The sequence below is a fragment of the Panthera pardus genome, unplaced genomic scaffold, assembly GCF_024362965.1.
Source record: "Panthera pardus isolate Hobbes unplaced genomic scaffold, ASM2436296v1 HiC_scaffold_12, whole genome shotgun sequence".
Taxonomy (NCBI): domain Eukaryota; kingdom Metazoa; phylum Chordata; class Mammalia; order Carnivora; family Felidae; genus Panthera; species Panthera pardus.
The window spans coordinates 16,395,228-16,422,169 of NW_026526677.1; the positions used below are offsets into that span (position 1 = coordinate 16,395,228).

The 26,942-nt window shown below is 37.2% G+C and overlaps 1 protein-coding gene and 1 non-coding gene across 5 annotated transcripts in view; one reads left to right on the plus strand and one right to left on the minus strand.

The window, feature by feature from the left end:
- Positions 1-26,942, minus strand: part of CSTPP1 (centriolar satellite-associated tubulin polyglutamylase complex regulator 1) — a 202,791-nt gene that overhangs the window by 72,155 nt on the left and 103,694 nt on the right. The gene's annotated exons all lie outside the window — the stretch shown is intronic.
- LOC128776280 (U6 spliceosomal RNA) lies at positions 9,649-9,752 on the plus strand. Its single transcript, XR_008421367.1, has one exon. It is a non-coding gene; the product is annotated as a U6 spliceosomal RNA (small nuclear RNA).

Sequence of the window (26,942 nt, forward strand, 5' to 3'; positions counted from 1 at the left end):
CATCAGGAACTCAATTGCTTGTGGCTCTTCCAGCTGTTATCCAGAGCATTGGATTGCACAAGGGGACTAGTGTCAGTTTAAGGTCCCTGCAGGCCAAACAAATTGGATGCTGAGGCAGCAATACCATGGAGCAGCTTAGCTAAATTCTGTACACTCTTCCTTCAACTTGATCTGAAATAGTGCTTTCACATATCTGTTATTCACACACTTTATAGCTGAATTCAAGCTAGTAATAAAATAATTACAAAGTACAGGAAAAACACAAGGACGAAGTAGGAAGCAAATTAGCCATGAAGCCAGTAATATAGGGTGTATATTAGATTTCTATGGTTGCTGTAATAAAGTAGCACAAACTTAGTGGCTTGAAACAACTGAAATTTATTTTCTTAACAGATCTGGAGGCCATTAGTCCACCATGTGTCTTACAGGGCTAACATCAGCGTGTCTGCAGGGCTGGTTCCTTCTTCTCTAGGGGAGACTGTTTCCTTGGCTTTTCAGTCTTCTAGAGGCTGTCCTTATTCCTTGGCTTGTGGCCCTTTCCTCCCACTGGTTTTGGCTTTCACACTACTTTTTTCCTCTCCTGTCATCAAACCTTGTCTGCCACTTACAAGTGATTATATTATCCAGGATAATCTCCCCCAACTCAAGATCCTTAACTTAATCCTATCTGCAAAGTTCTTCTTGCCAAATAAAATGACATTCACAGGCTCCAGGCATTAGGACCTGGGTATCTTTGGGTGCCATTATTGAGTTTACCACAGCATGAGAAAGGGTCATGTAGATAAGTAAGAAATAAAAGAGAGGATCCTCACTAATTCTTTGAAAATAAGTTAGAAGGTATCATATCATTCTTCCTCAGAAAGGGTATCTCTCATCACCATAAACACTTAGACTGAGAGAGTAAACCGGGATGGAGGTACTCAGACCTCATATTGCTTCCGGGATCTACCACTTATTTAATGTTGGGCAAATTACTTATCTGCTATGCTTCAACTCCCTCGTCTTTAAACCAGAGATGGTAATATTTTCTCAAATGGTGGTTGAGAAGATTCAATACTATAATGCATGAAAAGATTTAACACAGTTCCTGACACATTTAAATAATGCCTGTTATAATTATTTTATTATTCATGGAATAGGACGTGCAACCCTCCTGATGCTGATCAGTACACAGTATTTCCAGGGGCCGCTAGTGACCCCTTCTATGTGCATTCTACAGCATTCTATGTAAGATAATAAGTAAAAAGCTTACTCAAATGTCAATTTTTTTTTTTCCCAATTTTAAGCACAGTGGATAGGAGTATCTCTAAACTGCATCGCAAACTTCCTTGTCTTATTAAAAAATAATAGTAAACATAGTTACCCTTTGCTTATTAATTCTGACTCAACATTATAAATATGGCTTATTTTCCTGGAACATAATAGAAAGATATCCTCAAGGAGAAAAAAGATTCATAAAATCATTTATTTGACTGCTACATGGTAACTGACCTCAAATACCATTTTTATTTGTTTTTTATTTTTTTATTTTTTTAGTATGAAATTTATTGTCAAATCGGTTTCCATATAACACCCAGTGCTTGCACTGTGCAAACACCCAACACTGTGCTTCTGTGGATCAAATACCGTTTTTAATTTGGATTTTCTCTTCACCGCTTGGGTCTCTAGTGACTCTCTTTTCTGATAACACTTATCACAACTGTCAGTGTGTGGCTGTGATAATGTGATTTATAAAATATATATATTTGGTCATTGGGATGACCACAATATATATCTCGTATGTATTTGGTCTTCATGCACAGTTCCTGGTTCACAGCTCCCAAAACACTTGGAATTTCCTAAGTGTTCAGAGTGATCAAGGTGTCTTTTGTTATGTGAATGAGTGACTTTTGAAAGCACCTAAGGATGTGGCTGCCAGAACCGACCTTGGGATTAGAGGGTTGGAACTTTCAGTCCCATCCCCCTACTGCCAGGGAGGAGAGATGGGCTGGAGATTGAGCTCCACCTCCAGAAGCCAAAGATTTGATCAACCACACCTATGTAATAAAGCCTTCATAAAAACACAAAAGGATGGGGTTCTGAGAGCTTCTGGGTTGGGGAATATGGGGAGCTTCGGGGAGAGTGGTGCAACTGGAGAGGGCAGGCAAGCCCAGCGCCCTTTCCCCATACCTTGCCTTATGCGTCTCTTTTACCTGCTTCTGAGTTAAATCCTTTCAGAATAAACTGGTAATCCAGTAAGTAGAATGTTTCTCTGAGTTCTGTGAGCTGCCCTAGCAAGTTACTCTCAAACCTGAGGAGGAAGTACTGGGAACCTCTGATATATATAGTTAATTGGTCAAAAGTACAGGTTAACAGCCTGGGCTTGTGACTGGCATCTGAAGTAAGGAGGTGAGGGGCAGTCTTGTAGGCCAGAACCCTTACTCTGTGGAATCTGATGCTATTTCCAGGTTGATAGTGTCAGAATTTAGGTGAATTAAGATGAATTCTTGGACACCTTGCTGGTGTTGTGTGGGAAGCCCCCACCCTCCATGTCTGAAATCGGTTCTAGGAACTTAATTGAGTGGCTAAGGCTAGCAACACTTTAGACTACTCTCACTACTTTTTATCTGCAGCTGATGACCTATCAGTATTTGAAGATTATGCATTCATAAGAGGTTCCCTGGGAAACGCTTAAGAGACTTCCTGCCCTGCCTACTAAGACACACGTAAACCCTGTAAACACTAGCTCTTCAGGGTCCATTTTTACTTACTTTCAAATTAGTGACTATATTTTGAACACCTTAGTAGTTTGACCGCTATGTTGTTAAGATATTAAAGAGTTCAACCACGTCAGACACTAGCCTGAGGATCTGTCTAATGTTTAATGCAAATCAAAAGACTAGAAAATTAATCGGCTTAAGGTGTGAAAATATCTTCACTTTAATGATCGTATCTTATCAAAATGACCCAGTAATTGCTCTGTCTACCTGAAGTTACAGAGTTCTCATGTTTTTGTTTACAGTGAACATCAGACAATCCTTAAGGCTACTGACGGACATTCTGTACCCATATAGATACAAATGTATATGTAAACAGAGGAAATCTAGATTACCCAGTGATTTAGCCATATTAATTCTGGCTTCTACATTTTTACTGTCAACATTAACGCTCCTGCTTAATTGAGCCCTTTGTTGATAAAATACTTTTTTTGTTTGTTGGTTTATTTCTCCCCCAAATTGCTTCTTGCCCTCAGGGAAGGTGTGTGAACTAACAAGTCTTATCTTTGCTGTAGACTGGGGCCTCTCTGTCAGTCTTAGCTGTGGCCCATTTTTTGTTTTTTTTATGTTTATTTATTTTTCACACATACACACACACACACACACACACACACACACACACACACACACAGAGTGTGAGTGGGGGAGGGGCAGAGAGCAAGAGGGAGACACAGAATCTGAAGTAGGCTCCAGGCTCTGAGCTGTCAGCACTGAGCCCAATGTGGGGCTCAAACTCACGAACTGTGAGATCATGAGCGTAGCGGAAGTTGGACGCTTAACCAACTGAGCTACCCAGGCGCCCCAGTTGTGGCCCATTTTTAAGTGGAAAGGAGACCAGAACTCTCAGACAGACAAGTTGGTATAGTACACAATTAAAATTCAATGAATTCTCAGATGAGCCATACCTATATTTAAGTATAAGTATAAAATTCTTAATAAAACTAACAAAATCAATTTTGGGGTGAACTGTCATTCAAATTATTCATGTCACTGGTATTTGCAGGATGACAAGACATTTTAGGTACACCTATTAAGTGTTACTAAAATGTATTTTTATCAGTACTGTTCTTCATGCAACATAGTCCATTCATGTTAGCTTACAAAACAGATGTAATGAATATAGTGATACATGGTGCTTCTTTCTCTGTATTTGCCAGGAATCTGAAGAATCATGAGATTTTCTTGTCCTGCCCACAATGGCTTTAAAGAGCACATGTATTAGGTGTATACCAATAATAGTATAATAATAGGTGCCATATATGGGGTACCTACTAAGAGTTAAGCACTATATAGAGTGCTTTTTATATTGTGGTGGTTTTCAGATACATCTACAAAATCTTTTGAAGGTGGATCCCAATTCTTTTCCCCTTGAGTATGGGCTAAACTTACTGATTCATTTCTAATGAATAGAATAGAATGAAAGTGACAGTGTGTGACTTCAGAGACTAGTTCATAAAAGGCACTGTGGCATCCTGCTTGCTCTCTCTGAGATCACTTTTTCTGGGGAAGTCACTGCCATAATCATGAGGAACATGTGAACTGCTGAGGCCTCCTGCCAACAGTGATACAAGTGAGCAAGCCTTCAGACGGCTGCAGCCCCAACCTAAATCTTGATTTCAGTCTTATGAGGGAGAACCATCCAAGCAAGTTGATTCTGCATTCCTGATGCTTAGAAACTGTGTGAAATAATAAATGTTTATTGTTTTAAGCCTCTAAGGTTTGGGGTAAATATATCACATAGCAATAGATAACTAATACATACATACACACACACACACACACACACACACACACACACACACACACATTTTATTCTCACAACTACCAGGAGACGAATGGTATTATGAGGAAACAAAGGCTCAGGTGGTTACTTAACTTACTCAAGGCCACACAGCTAGTGGTTGCAGACCCATGATACTACGTCCATATTTGCTCCACTATATTATACTATTTCTTTTCAGATCCTGTTTCTTTTAGGCAGCTTCTTAGCTATCCCTCCCAACTCTGATTAGCTTGCCATCAATGCTCTCATTCAAATAATGGATTAAGAAAGAAAAAGAATGGCTAAGGACAGAGCCCAGAATTCTACTTCTGGAGATGTCCCTTTAGCATGATCGGAACCCATTAATTAGCACATTTTTGGTATGATTTTCAACCACTTATTTATTACCCATCCTCTATTCCTTTTGCTTATTCATAAGGATATCATGGAGAGGGTGCCAAGGTCCTGCTAAGATTCAACTAAACTAAACAAATATTATGAATATAGCCATGCTAAGTATAGTTTTCTCCGGATTTACCAGTCTTGTAATCCCTTCACAAAGGGAAGAAGTTTGCACTGGCTGTGTCATTCCCTCCTCCTTCAATGTTACCGCCATTAACATCATGTACCATCGCTCCTGTCACTTCACAGTTATCACTGATTTTGAGAAATAAATAACCATTTTAGACATATTATTTGATTTAAACCTCAGGACTACCCTATGAAATAGGTTGTTCTCTTATTATTTCTAGTTCACCAATTGGGAAATGTGGCTTATAGAGATTCAGTAACTTGCCCAATGTCATTTTACTAAGAGGTGAAAGAGCTGGGGTTGAAACCAGGTCTTCTTACCCACCAAGCATGGGCTCTCTTGCTTTCCTTTTCCCTCTTCTCTTCTCCCCTCCATCCCCACATCCTCCCCCCTAACTTCTTCTTCAATAAACTCTGATAGACTTACAGTTAACACAACTTCCTTTTCTGAATAGGTATAGATATTGATTCTTTTTAATAAATAGTTGAAGAATATCACCCAAGATAGATGTCAAGGTCACCAGGCTTCAGTCTGCTGAAATGACCTTCTGAATATTGGGTCCCTGCCTCTACATTTGGAACTTCTCTCCCCTTCCCTCCCCATGATGGGCACAATTTCCTCTTTCTTTCTTTCTTTCTTTCTTTCTTTCTTTCTTTCAAGTTTACTTATTTTGAGAGAGAGAGAAAGCATGAGGGAGGGAGGGGCAGAGAGAAAGGGAGAGAGAATCCCAAGCAGGCTCCATCCTGTCAGCACAGAGCCCGACACAGGGCTTGCTCCCATTAACCATGAGATCATGACCTGAGCCGAAATTAAGAGTCAGATGTTCAACTGACTGAGCCACCCAGGTACCCTCACAATTTCCACTTTCTAAACACTGCCGGCAGTGGTTCAGTCAGCTTATCTACTAGGCCTTGGTACCTTGGAATATAAACTAGATCCAGAAACTTAAGTTCATTTAAAGCAGTTAGGTGATCTCTTATAATCTCAGTTATGTTTGATTTTATTCCCTGGAACTACTGTTCATTTTATCTTTTCCAGTCCAAAGAGCACCCTCTTTAACTGAGAAGAATAAATGAAAATAGGAGGTGAATTTTCTTTTCTTTTCTTTCATTTATTAATACAATACCATCCATCTAGGGTTCATTGTTCTTTTTGCTGCAATGTAATTTTTTTAATAAGGAAGACTTTTATATACGCACCCCTATGTTTATTGCAGCATTATTTATAATAGCCAAGATGTGCCAACTCGTGTCTATCAATAAATGCATGGATAAAGAAGATGTGGTATATATGTGTGTGTGTGCATATATGTGTACCAAATATATATATATATATATATATATACACACACACACACACATATATATATATATACACATATATATATATGATGGAATATTATATAACCATAAAAAAGGATGGGGTGTTGACTTTTGTGACAACATAGATGGACCTAGAGGGCATTAGGCTAAGTGAAGTAAGTCAGACTGAGAAAGACAAATACCATGTAATTTCACTCATATGTATAATCTAAAAAAAAATTAATACACAAACAAAAGGCATAATCAGATCTATAAATACAGAAAATAAATTGATGGCTGCCAGAGGGGAGGAAGGTATGGATATGGGAAAAATGGGTGAAGGGGAGTAGGAAATATAGGCTTCCAGTTATGGAATGAATACATCATAGGAATAAAAGGTACATCATAAAATATAATCACTTATATTATAATACTTGTATGGTGACAGATGGTAACTACTTGTGGTGTGCACAGCAAAACATACAGAGATGTTGAATTACTCTGTTGTACACCTGAAACTAATGTAACATTGTGCATCCATTATGCTCAAATAAAAAATTAAAATAAAAAAATTAAAAGGAAAACTTTTTATATTGTCTTCAGTATTTTGCCACAATTCTCAGTTTTCCTAGTCTCTTACTTTCCCTTTAATTTAATGCAATTCAGTAAGTATTCACTTATATATACCGTGAACCAGGCACTTGGCTAGATGCTAGGAACATAGAGTAAGCAAGATAGATAAATGCTTTCCTGGAACTTATGGTCTAATAAGAAAGGCAGAATTTTTTTAATGTTTTATTTATTTTTGAGAGAGAGAGCAAGCACAAGCTGGGGAGGGACAGAGAAAGGGGGACAGAGGATCCAAAGCGGGGTCTTTGCTGACAGCAGAGAGCCTGATGCAGAACTCAAACTCACGAACTGCGAGATCATGACGTGAGCCAAAGTCAGATGCTTAACTGACTTAGCCACCCAGGTGCCCCAAGAAAAGTAGAATTTAAGCAAATAATTATATGTATGAGAAATGTTAGGAAAAGAGCTTACAAGAAGCAGATTGAACCTAACTTAAAAGTTCAAGTCTTCTTAGAAAAAGAGACACTTAAAAAAAATTACCAATCTTATATAAACCCTTTCAGAAAAGATAGGAGGAAATACTTCCAAACGCATTTTATGAGTTTAATCACAATGTTTTTATGATTAATGATTTAATGTCAGAATAATCCTGACACTCAGAAGAGACAAGGATATTACAAGAAAAGAAAACCGTAGCCTAAAATACCTCATTGGATAGATGCGAAAGTAATTAATAAAATGTTAAAGAAATCCAATGATATGTGAAAATGATAATAAATCACGACTAAGGTGGATTTATCCACATGAACATCAGAAAGGGGAAAAATCATATGTCACTCAATACATTCAGAAAAATAAAAGATTGAATACCCATTCATAATAAAAATTCTCACCAAACTAAGAATAAAAGTAAATTTCCTCAACCTACTAAAGGGCATCCATGAAAAACCTCATATTTAATTCTAAAGACTGAAAACTTTCTGGCCAAATCAATGTTATCTGCTCTTACCACTTCTATTTAATATTGTAATGAGGTCCTACTCTGTGCAATAAAGAAATTAAAAAGAAAGACCCTTACCAAGATGGTAAAGGAAGAAGCAAAACTGCCTCTATTTGCATGTGACATGATTTTGCTGCAGAAAATTCTAAGAAATCTACAAAGAAACTATGAGAACTAATAAGTGAATTTACCAAAGTCACAGGATATAATGTACAAAAGGCAATTATATATATATGTAATTTTTTTTATTTTTTTAAGTAGGCTTCATGTTCAGCACAGAGCCCAGTGCAGGGCTTGAACTCATGACCCTGAGCTCAAGACCTTGGCTGAGATCAAGAGTCAGATGCTTAACTGACTGAGCCACCCAGGTGCCCCTATATTTCTATATTCTTAAAATGGAAAACCAGTAAAGAAAATAACTTTAAAAAATAATACTATTGGGGCATCTGGGTGGCTCAGTCGATAAAGCGTCCGACTCTTGATTTCAGCTCAGGTCATGATCTCACAGTTTGTGAGTTCAAGCTCTGCATCAGGCTCTGTACTGACAGTGCGAAATCTGCTTGGGATTCTCTCTCTCCCTCTCTCTCTGCCCCTTCCGTCACTGGTGCTCTCTTGCTTTCTCAAAATAAATAAATAAACTTAAAAAAAATACTATTTATAATGGGAGAACAAAACAAAATATTTAGGAATAACTTTAATAAAATGTGTAAGATCTGTATATTAAATGCTGTAATGCATTGCTGAAAGAAATGTAAGAAGATCTAAGGAAAAATGTACTATGTCCATGGATTGGAAGATTCAATACTGTGAAGTTGACAATTCACCCCGAATTGATCTACAGAGTCTTCAAATCTCAATCAAATTCTTGTCAGGCTTTATTTACTTTTCTTTTTTTTTTTTTGTAGAAATTGACAAGTTTATTCTAAAAGTTATATAGAAATGCAAGGGACCTCTAATGACCAAAATAATCTAGAAAAAGGCAAAGTTGAGCTGTGTACACTACCTTATTATAAAGCTAAACTAATCAGACTAAAGTTTAACAAATATATCAATAGAACAGAATAGAAAATCTAGAAATGCACCCACACATATATAGTCAATTGTTTTTGTTTTTTGTTGTTGTTTTTTTTTTTTTAACAAAGGAACCAAAACAATTAAGTGGGAAAAGTGAAGTCTTTTCAACAAATAGTGTTGGAATAAACAACTAGCTATCCAGATGGTACAAAAAAGGATCTTGACCTCAACATCAAACCACCCACAAAAATTGATTCAAGATGGATTATAGACCAAACATAAAAGCTAGATTTCTGATGCTTTTAGACGAAAATGAAGGGTAATACTGTCACAAACTTAGGGTAGCAAAGGTTTTTTAACACTGGACCCAGAAGTCATTAATCATAAAAGAAAAAATTGATCAAATGTGGACTTTAAAAACTTCTGCTCAATGAGAGCACCATTAAGGAAATAAACAAGCCAAAGAATGGTAGCAATATTTGCAATAAGCATATCTGACTTACAACTAGACTGGTTACAAGGAGCTCCTACTACACAATAATTAAAACAACCCACCCAAAACTGAGCAAAAGATTTCAAGAGGCACTTCACAAAGAAAATGGCTAATAAGCAATACAAAACTGTTCAGTGTCAGTAATCATCAGGGAAATGCAAATTAAAACCACAATGAGACACCACTTCATATTCACTAGAAAGGCTAAAATGAAAAGTCTGTATTTGCTTTGGCAACACATATATTAAAATTGGGACAATACAGAGATTTGCATGGCCCCTGTGCAAGTATGACATGCAAATTTGTGAAGTGTTCCATATTAAAAAAAATAACCTTATAGTGATAATCATTTCACAATATATACATATATCAAATCATCACATTGTATATTTTAAACTTATACAATGTTATCTGTCAATTATATCTCAACAAATTATATCTCAATAAATAAGCTAGGGGGGAAAAGAAGACTGACAACACCAAATGTTAGCAAGGATATGAAACAACTGGGATTTTTCAGACATTGCTGGTAGATATGTAAAACAGTACAATCACTTTGGAAAAAGTCTGCCAGCAAATATCCCTTAGATATTTACCCAAGAGAAATAAAAACATATGTCCATGAAGTTAAGCATCCTTTCATGAAAAAACTCGGAACAAGCTGGGTACAGAAGCAACGTATTTCAACAAAATAAAGGCCATTTATGTCCCACAGCTAACATAATAGTGAAAGACTAAAGGCTCTCCCTCTAAGACCATGAACAAGATCACTCCTTTCCAACATAGTACTGGAAGTCCTAGCCAGAGAAATTAGGGAATAAAAAAGAAATGGAAGCCATCCAAATTGGAAAGGAAGAAGTAAGGGGTGCCTGGTGGCTCAGTCAGCTAGGTGTCCGACTTCAGCTCAGGTCATGATCTCGTGGTTTCTGGGTTCGAGCCCCATGTCAGGCTCTGTGCTGACAGCTCAGAACCTGGAGCTGCTTCAGATTCTGTGTCTCCCTCTCTCTCTGCCCCTCCCACAGTGTGTTCTGTCTCACTCTGGAAGATAAATAAACATTAAAAAAAATTTTTTTTAAAAAGAAGTACAATTGTCTCTGTAGATGATATAACTTTATGTAGAAAATCTTTAAAAAATCCATCCAGGGACAGCTGGGTGGTGTAGTCAGTTGAGAATCCGACTCGATTTTGGCTCAGGTCATGATCCCAGGGTCATGGGATTGAGCCCTTCGTCAGGCTCTGCACTGAGCGTGGAGCCTGACTGGGACTCTGTCTCTCTCTCTCCCTCTGCCCTTCTCTCTAGCTCGTGTGTGCTCTCTCTCTTTCTAAAAAAAAAAAAAAAAAAAAAAAAAAATCCATCCCAAAACTGATAGAACTAAAAAAATCAATCCAGTTAAGTTGCAGGACACAAAATCAACATACAAAAATCAGTTGCATTTTTGTACACTAACAACAAGTTATCTGAAAAAGAAATAAAGAAGACAATCCCACTTACAACAGTATCAAAAACAATAAAATACTTAGGAATAAATGTAATCAAAGAGGTGAAAAATCTGTACACTGAGAACTCAGACTTTGATGAAAAACACTGAAGAAGACACAAACAAATGGAAAGATATCCGTGTTCATGAATTGGAAGAATTAATGTTAAACGTTCCTACTCCTCAAAGCTATCTATAGATTCAATGTAATCCCTATCAAAATTCCAATGGCATGTGTCAAAGCAGTGGAAAAAAATCCTGAAATTCATAAGAAACCACAAAAGACCCTGAAAAGCTACATCAATCCTAAGAAAGAAGCAGAGCAGGAGGCATCATTCTTTCTGATTTCAAACTATATTACAAAGCTAATGTAATCAAAACAGTATGGTACTGGCACAAAAACAGATACACAGACCAATGGAACAGAATCAAGAGCATAAAAATAAATCCACACATATACAGTGAACTAACTTTGACAAGAATCAAGAGCATAAAAATAAATCCACACATATACAGTGAACAAACTTTGACAAGGGAGCCAAGAATGCTCAATGGGGAAAGGATAGTCTCTTCAATAAATGGTGCCAATGCCAGGAAAACAAGTTATTCATATGCAAAAGAATGAAATTGGACCCGTATCTTACACCACTCACAAAAATTAACTTGAAATGGATTAAAGACTTAAATAGAAGATCTGAAAACTGTAAAACTACTAGAAGAAAACATAGGGGAAAAGCTCCTTGACATTGGTCTTGGCAATGATTTTTTGGATGTGATACCACAGTGCAAGCAACAAAGGCAAAAAGTAAGTAAGTGGGACTGCATCAAATACAAAAGCCTCTGCACAGCAAAATAAACAGTCAGCAAAATGAAAAGGTAACTACAGAATGAGAGAAAAGATTTGCAAACCATATAGCTGATAAGTCATCAATATCCAAAATACATAAGGAACTCATACAACTCAATAGCAAAACCCCCAAATAATCCAATTAAAAAATGGGCAGAGAACCTGAATAGACATTTTCCGAAAGAAGACGTATTAATGACCAACATATACATAAGATGCTTGTGTTAAGGGGAATGTAAATTGGTACAGCCATTCTGGGAAACAGTATGAAGTTTCTCAAAATGTTAAAAATAGAACTATCATATGATCCAGCAACCTCATATCTGGGTATAATATCCATAGGAAATGAAATAACTATCCCAAAGACATATCTGCACTCTCATGTTCATTCAGCATTCTTCACTATAGTCAAGACATGGAACAACCTAAGTGTTGACGTACAAATGGATTTAAAAAATGTGGTATATGTATATAGTGGAATACAATTCAGCCATAAAAGAGAAGGAAATCCTGCCTTCTGCAGTAACATGGATGGATCTTGAAGGCATTATGCTAAGTGAAATAAGTCAGACAGAGGAAAACAAATGCTATATGATCTCAAATTATATATGGAACCTTAGGGGTGCCTGTGTGGCTCAGTCAGTTGAGCATCTGACTCTCGATTTTGGTTCGGGTGGTGATCCTCAGGTTGTGGGACTGGGCCCTGCATCAGGCTCAATATTGAGCGTGGAGCCTCCTTGGGATTCTCTCTCTCTCTCTCTCTCTCTCTCTCTCTCTCTCTCTCTCTCCCATTCTCTGCCCCTCTCCCCCACTCACACTCACTCTCTCTAAAATAAAAAAAATTATATATGGAATCTAAAAAAGACAAACTAATTGAAATAGTAGAATGGTGGTTGCCAGGAACTGTGGGGTGGGAGAAATGGGGAGATATTGATCAAAGGGTATAAACTTCTAGTTATAAGATCAACAAATTCTGGGGATGTAACATATAGCATAATGACTATACTTATGAATACTGTATTATATACTTGAAAGTTGCTAAGAAAGCAAATCTCAAATGTTTTCACCACCCAAAACAACAACAACAACAAACCCACAAAAAAACCAGGTGCTTATGTGAGGTGATGTAGGTGTTAACTAACCTTATTGTGGTGATCATTTTGCAGTATATATATATATATATATATATATATATATATATATATATATGTATGTATCAAATCATCGCTTTGTATACCTCAAACTTACAATGTTATATGTCAATTGTATCACCATAAAGCTGGGAAGAGATATGTGCACAAAAAGACTTGTAGACAAATGTTCATAGAAGCTTTATTGATAGTAGCCAAGCACTAGATAATTTACCTGTCCATTAACAGGTGAACAAAAACCAAACTGTGTTATATTCATATCATGGAATACTACTCAGCAATAAAAAGAAACAAACGTGTTGATACATACCACAATGTAGATGAATATTTCTCCAAAGAAGTTGTACAAATGACCAATATGCACGTGAAAAGATGCTCTACGTCATTAGTTATGAGAGAAACATAAATCAAAAGCACAATGAGATACTACTTCATACCCATTAGGATGCTTATGATAAAAAAACCGATGATATCAAGTGTTGGCAAGAATGTGGAGAAGCCATAATTCATACCTTGCTGGTGGGAATGTAAAATGATGCAGCTACTTTGGAAAACAGTCAAGAAGTTCCTCAAAAAGTTACACCAAGAATCACCATATGACCAAGCATTCCACTCCTAGGCATGTACCCAAGAGAAATGAAAGCATATGTTCACACAAAAACTTGAATGCAGATATTCATAGCAGCATTATTCATAATAGCCAAAAAGAAGAAACAACTCAGATATCTGTCCATAGATGAGTAGATAAACAAATGTGGTACATCCATACAATGGAATATTATTTGGTCCTAAAAAGGAATGAGGCATGCATATACACTATAGAATGGATGAACCTTGAAAATATTATTTTAAGTGAAAGAACCCAGACACAGAGGCCCACATATTGTATGATTCCATTTATATGAAATTCTCCGAATAGGCAAATCCAAAGAGACAGAAAGTAAATTAGTGGTTGCCTGGGCCTAGGAGTGGGTAGGTGGGGGAAAAGTAGTAAGTAATTAGTAATTAGAGTTACTGCTAATTAGGTATGGGGTTTTGTGGGAGAATGGGGGGAATTGGTGATGAAAATACTCTAAAACTGATTGTGGTGATGATTGTACAACTGTATATGAATATACTAAAAGCCACTGAATTGTACACCTTATTGGTTTTTTTTTTTTAGATTTTTTTAAAAAAAGTTTATTTTTGACAGAAAACGCATATGAGAGGGAAGGGGCAGACAGAGAGAAGATCTGAAGCAGGCTCTGCATCAACAGCAGCCTGATGCGGGGCTCGAACTCACAAACCATGAGATCATGACCTGAGCCAAAGTCAGATGCTTAACCAACTGAACCACCAGGCACCCCAGTATTTTTATAATTGATTTTTAGGAACTCTGTATGTAAGGAAATTGGCCCTTCATCTGTAATATAAGTTGCAAATATCTCTCCATGTTTGTTGTTAATTTTTTGTCTTTATTTATAGGTTTTTTTTGGTCAAGCCAATTTTTCATTCTTTTTTATCTAATGAAATACATCAATAGTTTCTTTTATGGCTTCCAGCGTTGTTTTTTTTTTTTTTTTTGCCATTCATATTTAGAAAGCCTTTTCTCTCTGTGAGATTATAAAAACATTTTCCTGTGGTTTCTTTGAGTATATTTATGGTTTCAATTTTTACATTGAAATTTTTGATCCATCTGGAATTTATTTTTATATAAGGTATAAGGAAGAAATCCAACTTAATTTTTTTTAAAGATTGCTACTAGTTGAGCTCATTGATTTCACATGCCCTCCCTACCCCAACATAGGTTAATTCCACTTTCACATTTGGGTCAATTTCTGGGCTTCTCGATTCTGGTCCGGTGATTTTTACTTATCTATTCCTGTGCCAACAATGAATGTTTGTATAGCATAGTGATGAAGAGCATGTATACTGGAGCCAACTTCCTGAGTTTAAATTCAACCTCTGCCACTTACTGGCTCTGTGAGTCTGAGCAAGTTCATTGTAATGGGCTGTTGTGAGGATTAAAGGAATTATTTTATCTAAAGGACTTAGATAAAGGAGCACTGACAGTTTTATGATTTTTAAGTCTTCCTTTCCAAGAACATAGTATGCCTTTCCATATGCCCAAGTGGTTTTTTTTTTTGGTTCTTCAGTAGTGGTTTTTTAAAAATATTTTTTAAATTTTTATTTATTTTTGAGAGAGACAGAGAGCATGAGTGAGGGAGGGGCAGAGAGAGAGGGAGACACAGAATCTGAAGCAGGCTCCAGGCTGTCAGCACAGAGCCCAACGTGGGGCCCGAAATCATGAACTGTGAGACTGTGACCTGAGTTGAAGTCAGATGCTTAACCAACCGAGCCACCCAGGCACCCCTCTTCAGTAGTGTTTTAAAGCCTTCTTCATATGATCTTGCATATTCTTGTTAAGTTTATTCATAGGTATTTTATCTTCCCTTGCTATTATAAAAAGGGACTTTTCTTCTTATTTGAATATATAAAGGCTATTATTTTTAAATAAATTATTCGTTTTAGTGTATTTTCTCTTATTGCCTTGCTGAAGTTTTATAATATTTATAATAGATTTCAGTTTATCTTGGGCTTTCCAAGCAATTATATCACTTCCAAATAATGTAATTTTCCTTCCCCTTAAAAATTCTATGTCTCTTATTTCTTTATTTCTTTTTCCTGCCTAATAGTATTGACTGGAATCTTCAGAAAAGTATAAATAAGAATAGCAAATAGTAAAGAGTTGAAACTGTTAAAATTTTTTTTTAAAGTTTATTTCTTTATTTTGAGAGAGAGAGAGTGCTAGCAGGGTAGGGACAGAGAGAGAGGGGACAGAGAGAATCCCAAGCAGGCTCCATACCATCAGCACAGAGCCCAATGCAGAGTTCGAACTCACCAAACGTGAGATCATGACCTGAGCTGAAATCAACGGTTGGACGCTCAACAGACTGAGCCACCCAGAGTGAAACTGTTTTTATAATTATATCTAGAACTCCTATCTCATGTTGCCTCCTTCTGAGATAAAGATAACATGAAGGCAAATCAAAGATTTAAAATTTTAAAGAAGAAAAAATAAATAAAATGAAATTTAAAAAGACTTTAGATATATATGAAGATATATATGGGATATGTGAGAATTATACATGAGAAAATGCTTGTACATTTAAAAAAAGGTTATACAAATGTATATTTAGCATAATATGTATTGTGTAAAAACACCCATGTATATAGAAAAAATTAGACCAAGGAGAGAGGCCTCAGGAGAAACCAAACCTCCTGACCCCTTGATTTAGACTTTTAGCCTGGAGACTGTGAGAAAATAAATTTCTGTTGTGTAAGCCAAAAACCCCACCAAAAACAAAAACAAAAACCCCCAAACAAGCAAAAAAAAAAAACAAAAAAAAAAAAACCAAAAAAAAACAAAACCAAAAAACAAACCAAAACAAAACAAAAACCCTACTAGGAATAACAGCAAGTATATAAATAAATGGTGAGTGCTGTTAGTAGTGGGTTTGGAGGTGATTATTCTTCTGCTTCATTACACCTTTCTGTTCTACTACATTTCTACAATAAGCAAGTATTCCTTCAATGATCAGAAAAACACAAAGGAATCAAGTATACTGTTTTCTGGCTGAATGTGACTTTGAGCTTATGTCTTGACATTTGAAATCCCTATCACCATACTCTCCTAACTCAGTCCAGTTTTGTGATGTACATCAAAAATGCTTAATCTATACGTTCCATCTGGCTAGGTAAACTACAATCTAATCCCACGATGATGTCACTTCTCTTCTGCTCTTCTTTTATCTGAATCCAGATGTTCTCCAACATGCCCCCACCCTCAGATGTGTGTCTAGATATACAAGCAGCTATAGATCTTTTTGATACCAAACTGTTTTGCTTCTCTTAAGTCTCTTAAGTATATTTCTTTTTCATTGCCCATGATTCTTCCCGCAAGACCTCTGAATGACCCACAGATGGAAGTATCCCACAAGGCAAGTCTGTTCTTTGCTACTCCTGAGCATTAACTCTCCTTGAGCAAACATTTTTCTCAAGTTTTTGAACCCTGGGATCTCCTAAGACACTCCAAGGAAACCCTTCTCCCGCCAAGATGATGACTAATACAACTTTTGGAGATACAGCGTTCTTGGAGGAAGTCCAGAAACCATATTGATTGGCTTTATTACAAATTCATATCTAACCTCAACTGGATGCTCATGGCTACTGGGTAATCCTTTTAGTCATCTCCTTCTGACTTTGTATTACATTCTTACAACAGCTGCCCCAGACATTTTCCATTCTCAAATTTCCAAACTAACCCTTTGCCCCAACTCCCAACCTTAAGCAGATACACTGTTTTATTGTGAAGATCAAGTCACCTGATTATTAAGTCCTTCAATTTCCTTCCCCTATGCCTTAATATTTCTTTTTGTCTTCAGTTATCCTCACCTCTTTCTTTCCTCTCTCAGAGAAAGAATCTTTCCTGTTTCTTACTAAGATTAATCTCTCCATCTGTGCTCTTGAGTCCATATTCTTTGTTTCTCTGGGACCTCGCTCTATCAATTATCCCCTTACACTTGCATCTTTAACCTTGCCTTTTCCATTAACTCTTTGCTATCTACTCACATATGTTTAAGTGATCCCTTAATCTAAAAAAATTTCAAAGACTATTCGCTAAAGCTACTTTTTTTGTGGGGTGGGGGTGCAGAAACGGTGTTTTACTAAAGCCCAGGACAGGACCCATGGGCACAAAGAGCTGCCTTCTCCTTTTGTTTTTCAAAGCCAAATTTCTCAGAAGGGTGTGCTATATTCATTATCTCTTTCTTACCACCCATTCATGCACTCAGTAATCCTTTCAATACTGCTTCCATCGCTCAACTAAACTGTTCTCTTGAAAGTTATGGGTGATCACTCAATCACTGTGGATTCGAAGGGTCTTTTCTTAGTTTTCCACCTGTGACAACTGATACTGTTGCTCATCTTTTCCTTGGAACTCTCCTCCTTGGCTTCTGTGATGTCATACTATGTCATTTCTTTTCATACATGCTGACTGTTTCTTCCCTGATTCTTCTTCCTTCTTCACCCTTTAAATATAAGGATCCCTCAAAGTTCTTCCCTTATCTCCCCTCTCACTACACTTTCATTCCTCAGCGATCTCACTCATTCACATGATTTAACTACTGACCATATTTCCTCTTCCAATCTCTGTATCAGACTTGAAAGCTGCTGGACAAGCTCATTTGAAAGGTTCACTGGCTTTTCAAACTCAGTTGACTCTGAATCAAGCTACAGCAGCAACTCTTAACTAATTCCAGTTCACAAACTCACCGAGCCTTCTGTTTTCCACTTTTCATTTTTTAACAATATGTTTATGCTGCTCTTTATCAATTTTTAAGTTTCAGACATCATCTTTGGACTCTTAGTTGAAGATGACAAATTATCTTTCTTACCACCTACGCACACTTCCCATATTCCAATCTTTCTAATATATAGTGCTAATTTTATTATTTTTTATTTTTATTAAATTTTTTTAACATTTTATTTATTTTTGAGACAGAGAGAGACAGAGTGCGAGCAGCGGAGGGGCAGAGAGAGAGGGAGACACAGAATCCGAAGCAGGCTCCAGGCTCTGAGCTGTCAGCACAGAGCCCGACTCGGGGCTGGAACTCACGGACCGTGAGATCATGACCTGGGCCGAAGTCGGCCGTTCAACCGACTGAGCCACCCAGGCGCCCCTATATAGTGCTAATTTTAGCTTAAAATGTTCAGTACTTATATTTTTATGCTCTATAAACATTATTCACAGCCAAGCCACAGAGTATATTAGTAGCACATTTTTTCTTATACAACTTTTTTTCTTGGAATACTTACCACTTTCTTGGTTTGCTTGGAGTTTCTAAGTATTAATCACTACTTTTTTTTTCTAATTAAAGATTTTATTTTCAGGTAATGTCTACACCCAACGTAGGGCTCAAACTCACAACCCCAAGAGCAAGCGTCGCATGCTCCACCGTCTGTCTGAGCCAGCCAGGCACCCCTAATTGTTACTTCTTTAACTGAAGTATTAATCTCTACTTCTCCAAATGAATGTAATCTAAAAAGTTTTATCAGTTCTATTTTTTATATTCTTATACACATTCCTCTAGGAGTTTTCTGCTCTCCAATCTGAATTGTTTGTTTTCTAGCTCTCCTGCACAAATGGTCGTCTGGGACTATCATTCATTATCATCCTACGAATTCTCTTTACCTCTGCCCTGTGTTGTTGGATCCCTTGTTCCTAGATCCCATAATTCTATCTTTTTAGATTTAATCCCATTTTTTGATGAAATACATCCTCCAGCAGTTTCATGAGAAAAGGTTTATGGGAGTTAAAATTTATAAGCTCTTGCCTATCTAAAAATCCGTATTCTATCTCAGAGTTGGTTTGGTACAGAATTCTAGGTCAGAAATAATTTTCCCTTAGAATTCGGAAAGCATCGCTCTATTGTTTTTTAGCTTCCAGTGCTGCTATTAAGAAACCTGATGGCGGGGCGCCTGGGTGGCTCAGTCGGTTAAGCGTCCGACTTCGGCTCAGGTCACGATCTCGCGGTCTGTGAGGTCGAGCCCCACGACAGGCTCTGGGCTGATGGCTCAGAGCCTGGAGCCTGTTTCCGATTCTGTGTCTCCCTCTCTCTCTGCCCCTCTCCCGTTCATGCTCTGTCTCTGTCTCAAAAATAAATAAACGTTAAAAAAAAAATTTTAAATAAATAAATAAATAAATAATAATAAAAAAGAAACCTGATGGCATTCTAATTCCTCTGTTTTCTTTTTCTGGAAGCCCAGTTTTTTTACTGTTACACTCCTGGGGTGACAGCAGAGAACCCAATGTGGAGCTCAAACTAACGAACTGTGAGATCATGACCTGAGCCAAAGTTGGACACTTAACCAACTGAGCCACCCAGGCGCCCCCAGACTATGAACTTCTTAAAAAGAGAACTATCTCTATCCTTTTAGTTCCAGCACCTAGAATAACAACCTGGCACTGAGGACACACTCAGCAAATACTGCTGAGTAAATGAAGAGATGAATGAATGAGTTCTCTGCGTGCTTTTCATCACCCAGCATGGCGCTTTGAACACTGAAAGCATTTAATAAATACACGAATTCAAAAAGGAAAGCTTTATGACTGACATTTTGTATTTAAAATGTCAAATATATGGTTCTCAGAAAAACTTGTTTGCATGATAAGTATAGTTTACATAGCTACAGTATTTTGCGAGTTTACTACCAACGTAATGCAATCATGTTAACCAAGTAACTACTGAAAGCGAATCCTGACTCCATTGTTTGGAAGAGTCTCATTCTTAATGTCCTTTTCAAAAATAAACTTTTGTTTTTGTTTTGGCCCCATCCTTCATGTCCCACTCTTTGATTTTTTTAATAGAAGAAGAAAGGGGTAGGAATATGTTAATTACAAATTATAAGGCTGTACAAAAAGCCACTGGCTGAATTGAGAGCAAGCTTCTGACAGAGATGACAGGATTACAGGGTACACATACTGAAGTCTTTCATCCTCAATACACTAACATAATGAAATGTTCCCAGCGGTCCTAGTTTTTATGTCACTTTAGGTCAATATTCAGAATTCAGTTTTCAGTTTTCAATATTCAGAATTCATTTACTCTTCTAGGATCTGCTTTTTAAAATGCTCAAGTATACTAAAATGTAGTTTGTAATAGATCCAAATAAAGATAGCTTATGGAATAAGTTTGGCAAGAGAGTAAATTTCTCTACCACAGATCATATTTGCTTATTACTCCAGATAAGCTGGTTTCCTCACTGTCTTTCCAGATACCTTTATCACCTCAGTGCTCACGCTGCCTAAAATGCCCCTTTCCTTCCTCTTAGTCCTATTCAGCCATCTTTCAAGGTTCAACCTGAGCCAACTGTCTTTAATGAAAGCTTCCACGTGACTTCCTCTTCCTGGTGACCTGTAGCACTTCTTTGAAACACGTATCCTGACACCTGATTACACTATACCACTCTTTTTAAAATTTAAATGTTCTTTATTTATTTTGAGAGAGAGACAGAGATAGAGAGCAAAAAAGGAAGGGGCAGAGAGAGAGAAAGAGAGAGAGAGGGAGAGAGAGAATCCCAAGCAGGCTCCCTGCTGTCAGCACAGATCTCACAAATCATGAGATCATGACCCAAGCCAAAATCGAGAGTCTGAGGCTCAACCGACTGAGCCACCCAGGTACTCCTACACTATACCACTCTTTAGTCGTCTTCCCAACGAGACTGTACGCATCTCAGTGGCAAGGCCACAGTCTTTTTTTCTACATCTAATAACTCCTAGTACCACTTTGGGCATAACAAATGCTCAAACAAAATTTTCCTTTTTTTTCAAAACAAAAATAGCTTTATTTTCATTGTGATTGTGAAAATGTTACATGATCATTATAAAAAAAATTCGAACACTATAGAAGAGTGTGAAGAAAAAAGTAAAATGCCAGCACTGAGAGAAAACCACTAATATTTTGGTAAACCTCTTTCCAAACATCTTGGTATACACATAAACATGCACAGACATAAAATATATATAATTTTATATAAATGGTATTATGCCATTCTGCTGTCCTGCAACTTGAAATAATAAATGTAGATTTTTCAGTGTCTCCCTAGAATCTTATTATTTCCTTGTCCAGCATTGCCTCCTGATTTAATTTTATTTTAAAAGTAGAAATATGCTTGTAAGGAATTATTGGCCAGTTAGCAAGACAAATAAGGTTGTGAAAACTGAAATTATATATTTTTCAGACTACTAATTTTTTGTCACCAGACCCACTGTGATTATAATGTGGCCAAATTCATCTACTTGTAAATATTTTTTTAATGTTTATTTATTTTGAGAAAGAGACAGAGCATATGGGGGAGGAGGAGGGGCAGAGAGAGGGAGAGAGAGAGAATCTCAAGCAGGCTCCGTGCTATCAGCACAGAACCCAGCACCGGGCTCGATCTCAGGAACTATGAAATCATAACCTGAGCTGAGATCAAGAGTCAGATACTTAACCAGCTGAGTCACCCAGGAACCCCTATTTGTAAATATTTTAAAAAATATTGGTCACCTGGTAAATGTCTTTGTGGACTACCCATTAATCTTTGTATGTTTTGTTACACGTCTTTCCCAAGGTTTCAATCAGGTAATACAGTCTTACATTCCTTCTGCAAGTGACAGAGGTGGTGATAAATACTTTCCGGTATCAGTTTCGTCCCACTTGTATGGCCTCTTCACACTAAAATACTTTTAAATGATAGTGCTGATGGTAGAGCCTACTTTATAATTTGTTCATGTGAAATGCATTAGTATTGGTTTTCTTGAGAAATAATACTTTAAAGCTCCTAAAGGTCCTTTTTGGTTCCTATGTGTCTAGAAAAACAGCATGCAACCCACGAAGTTCCTTTTCATCCATCTCCATGCCAGATGCGAATTTCCAGAACTGTTTTTAAAATCAGGGCAAGGAGAAAAGAACAGGGCAGGGAATCCTTGGCTGCAAGAACCGGCTTCAAAGAATTCAGTGTGCCGGGAACAGCAGCCAACTGGGTGCGACTGACTGCACCCTTGCACCAAAGCCAGAGAACAAAGATGAAGAAGGGTGAGGAAATTAAGGAGATTCTTGAAGTGACTTCCCAGGAGGAATCTTAGACCAGCCACACCCAGTCCCTTCATCTTGGTAAATAACTCAGCAAAACTGCAAATAGGCTTAGCAGAGTCCCTGCCGAAACCTCTCCCACAGAGTGGGGATTTCTTCCTTATTGCTGTTGCATGCAACTTCCCAGACCCGCGCTTGCCTGCAGGGGAAGTGTGTGCTCTCCCCAAGTCATGGCATGTTTATCAGATGAACAAACAAACAGCAGATAGCTCTTGGAGGGTTTTCCCTATTTCTGGCAGCAGCAGGACAGCAGCTGTTGTATGGTTAAACTGGGGATTCGGTCTTTTTAATACAGCTTTAAAGGTTTGCAGTAGAAACCCTACTTTCTGTCCCTATCTGATGGTTAAATGGAGATTTGAACCGTTCCTTCCAAGACATGCTGAACTTATTGGAAATGGACTGTAAATAAGCATGCCCATCCAATCATCCAGCAGGCATTCATGAATTTATTCACCCAACATTTAGAGCACCAAAAACAAGCAAAGGCATTGAATGAGGATTCAGAAATAAGATATGCTGTCTCTGCCATTAAGGGAGTAACAATGATTCTTATCACAATGACACAAGCAACTGGCATTGATGGAGCAGTTATTATGTGCCAAGATTACTAAACGCTTTAATCTGTTATCTCACTTAGTTTTCACAACTTTGAAGTAGTCTACTCTCCATTTTACAGATGAGAAAGTTAAGGCCTGGAAAAAGTAACTTGACCATGGTTGCATAGCTATGTCTAATAAAAAGCCCACCTGAACCTGGGACCATTTAATTCTAACAAGGCTTTCTCTGTAGTGCTTCATGTGAAGTTGATGCTACAAATTTACAATCTAGATAGGGATGTAAGAAGGACATAAAAATCCATGTCTTCTTAATCCCATATGATATCTTAGGAAAGAGATTCTATGTTTGCCACTAACTACGTAAAAGATATGATAGAATAAGTGCCATAAGAGAGATCACCTTTGAACGGAGGTAAGGGAGGCCCAGGGAGAGAGGACGTGGTAATCACAAGGACTTTGAGATGCATTTCTTGAGCTGGGTCTACCTGAGAATGGGCAGGAATGTGAGAGACTTGCAAGAAAGCTCTTCTGCATTGATAGAACAGTAAAACAAAGGTGTGCAAGGGGAAAAGGATAGGAGTGTGGAGGGGAAAGTGTCTTTGTGTAATGGTTAGGGTCTAGGCTATGAGTAGGAAAGTAGTGGCTGGAAAGGCTGAGGTTAGATCATGAGTGGCCTACAATGTAAGCAGGTGGAATTCATATTTCCTCAGGAGGCAACACAGAACCATGGACATTCTAAGCAGGGCTGAACAAGCCCAGGGCTGTGCTTTAGAGAATTATACTTATAAAAGGTCTTAACAGTAAAGTAGTTCTCAAGCGTCAATGTGTATCAGGATCACCTGCAGAGCTTTTAAAATGTGTGGGCCCCACAAAAAGTTCCAGAGCCACAGGAACTCTCGTAAACTGCACTTAAATGTGGAGAATGGTACAATCACTTTGGAAACCTGGGAATATGTGGTAAAGCTGAACATACGCATTCCCAGCAATTTCACTCCTAAGCGCATACCTAACAGAAATCTATATGCCAAGCACCATATAAAAGTATGCTTATAGCAATGCTGTTTGTACCAGCCCCAAACTGAAAACAGCCCAAATGCCACCTACTGTAGAATGGATAAACTGTGGTTTATATATAAAATGGAATTCTGTACAACAATGAAAAAGAACAAACCGCAGCTAAACCCGGCAACGAAAGAGAAATATAATGTTGAGCAAAAGAAGCCAGACACAGAAGAGTGCATGCTCTGTGATTCTAGCTACATAAAGTTCAAAATCAGGCACGTAAAGGTTATGGTGATAAAAGTTAGACTAGTGATACCTTAGAGGAGATTAATGACTGGAAGGGGGCTTGGGAGAGGTGTCTGTAGTGCTGGTAATGTTCTCTATCTTTATCCAGATGAATACGACATGTTTACTTTGTACAAATCCACTGAGCTGTACATTTATTATTTTGCACTTTTCTCTGCACATGTTATATTGCAAAACATTTTTTTTTTTTACCTAAAACGTTAAGAAAAGAACAAAAAGCATAGGCCCCAACCCAACAGATTCTGATTAAATTGTTCTGGGATGGAGCCTAGGCATCACAATTTTTCTCCCTAAGTTAACTTGATACGCAACCAGGGTTGAAAAGCACTGATGGAGAACAAGGACTGGAGCAAAGAAAAAAAAGTTCAAAAGTTATTCAATGTTTCCCACACTTGACCGATAATAAGAATCACCTGAAATGCTTGCAAAAGAAAGAAGGAAGGGAGAGAGGAAGGGAGAGAGGAAGAAAGAAAGAAAGAGGAAGAAAGAAAGAAAGAAAGAAAGAAAGAGGAAGAAAGAAAGAAAGAAAGAAAGAAAGAAAGAAAGAAAGAAAGAAAGAAAGAAAGAAAGAAAGAAAGAAAGAAAGAAAGAAAGAAAGAAAAGAAATTCCCAGGTCCCTCCCTTGCTGACTCATTTGGTAGGTTGGAGATGGGATCAGGGAATCTGTCTTTTTGACAACCTCTCCAATGTTGGGTTAATTAGGACAACCTCTCCGATTAATCAGGGTTCTAAATTAGGGTCAGGTGGTGGCAGTGGGAAGGAAGAGCAGGTTATGCCAAGCAACATAAAACTGGAAAAGATTAAATTTTCAACACTACTTACACTTGCTTTTATATACTGTCAGCTTAAAATCCACCAAAACAACCAAATTTGAGTATGGTTTATTAAGTTGACATATTTAACCTAAGATGGTTTTATTTTGATTCATAGTGTATAAGTTGAAATTAGTCATTTATTTTTGTTTCTAACAGAACCACGAAATCAAAAGATTTCAGAAGCCTAAGGGATACCATTCTGTCTTCTGGTACACTTACTTTAGAGAATGGGTTTAATACCATCACATAGTACAGTCTCACTTCAGCCTAACTTTAAAAAAAATCCTTGGTTATATTTTCAGAGAACTTCCAGATTCTGTTTATTATGTCCTTCAAAGCATGAGATACATAGTAAAGCAAGTACTATACTTCCCCCAGTAATAAGAATCATGATTTTTAAACTTTAAATACAAAATGGAGTAACTATCTTTTCTCTTGAACACATGTAAAATGGAACTTGAAATTAAAGAATTTGTAGCTACCTATCAGGTCATGATCTTGTGGTTCGTGAGTTCAAGCCCCGCATCAGGCTCTGTGCTGACAGCTCAGAGCCTGGAGCCTGCTTCAGATTCTGTGTTTCCCCCTCTCTCTGCCCCTCCCCTACTCACTCTCTCTCAAAAATATAAACATAAAAAAAAAAAAGAACTTGTAGCTACCCTTCCTCCATCTATAAAGTGATGAAAGATGATCACAGACAAATGCAATACATTCTTATGCCTTAACTCCTTTGATGGCATTTTAGGCTTTCAGCAAATTATACACTGATCTCAGAAACTGAATGTCATATTTGTGTTCATTTAGCATCAGGGCAAGAGCACTTGACTGAGAAAATGCCTGAACTTAGCAACTGGCTGGGAGACATTGGGCCCCAAGTTTTTGGAGGAGCCCAATTTTTTATTAATATGATGGGAGAAGGGTTGATGTACATCAATAGTTTTCTAACCAGAGCCTAAAAATTTTCAGAGGCATTTAGAAGGTTCTATAAATGTTTAATTTTCATATTGTTCTTATTAAAGACATACCTTTATTTAAAATCTATGAGAAAAATAAAATGCATACTAAATCTGTTACATAGTAAAATTTATTTATTTATTTATTAAATATTTATTTTTGAGAGAGAGAGAGTATGTACACATGTGAGTGGGGGAAAGGCAGAGAGAGGGAGAGAGAGAAAGAAAGGGAGAGACAGAAGATCCGAAGTTGGCTCCATGCTGACAGCAGAGAGCCTGACGTGGGGCTTGAACCCATGAACTGTGAGATCATGACCTGAGCCAAAGTTGGACACTTAACTGACTGAGCCACCCAGGTGCCTCTAGAGTAAATTTTATTATATAGACACTACAACCTGTGCTTTCAGTTAACTCACTGTGGAGCTTCTTCTGCTCCACAAATGTGTATGTGTATGTATGTATGTATGTGTGTGTGTGTGTGTGTGTGTGTGTGCATACATACATACATATAATATATATTATATATATTATATTATAATTATATATTATATTATACTATACATATAGTATACTATATATACTATATATATATACTATACTATACACTAGTATACTATATTATACTACAATAATATATTATATATATTACATATTATATATATTATATATTACATAAATAATATATATAATATATAAATAATATATATGTTATATATATATATATTTGAACCTGT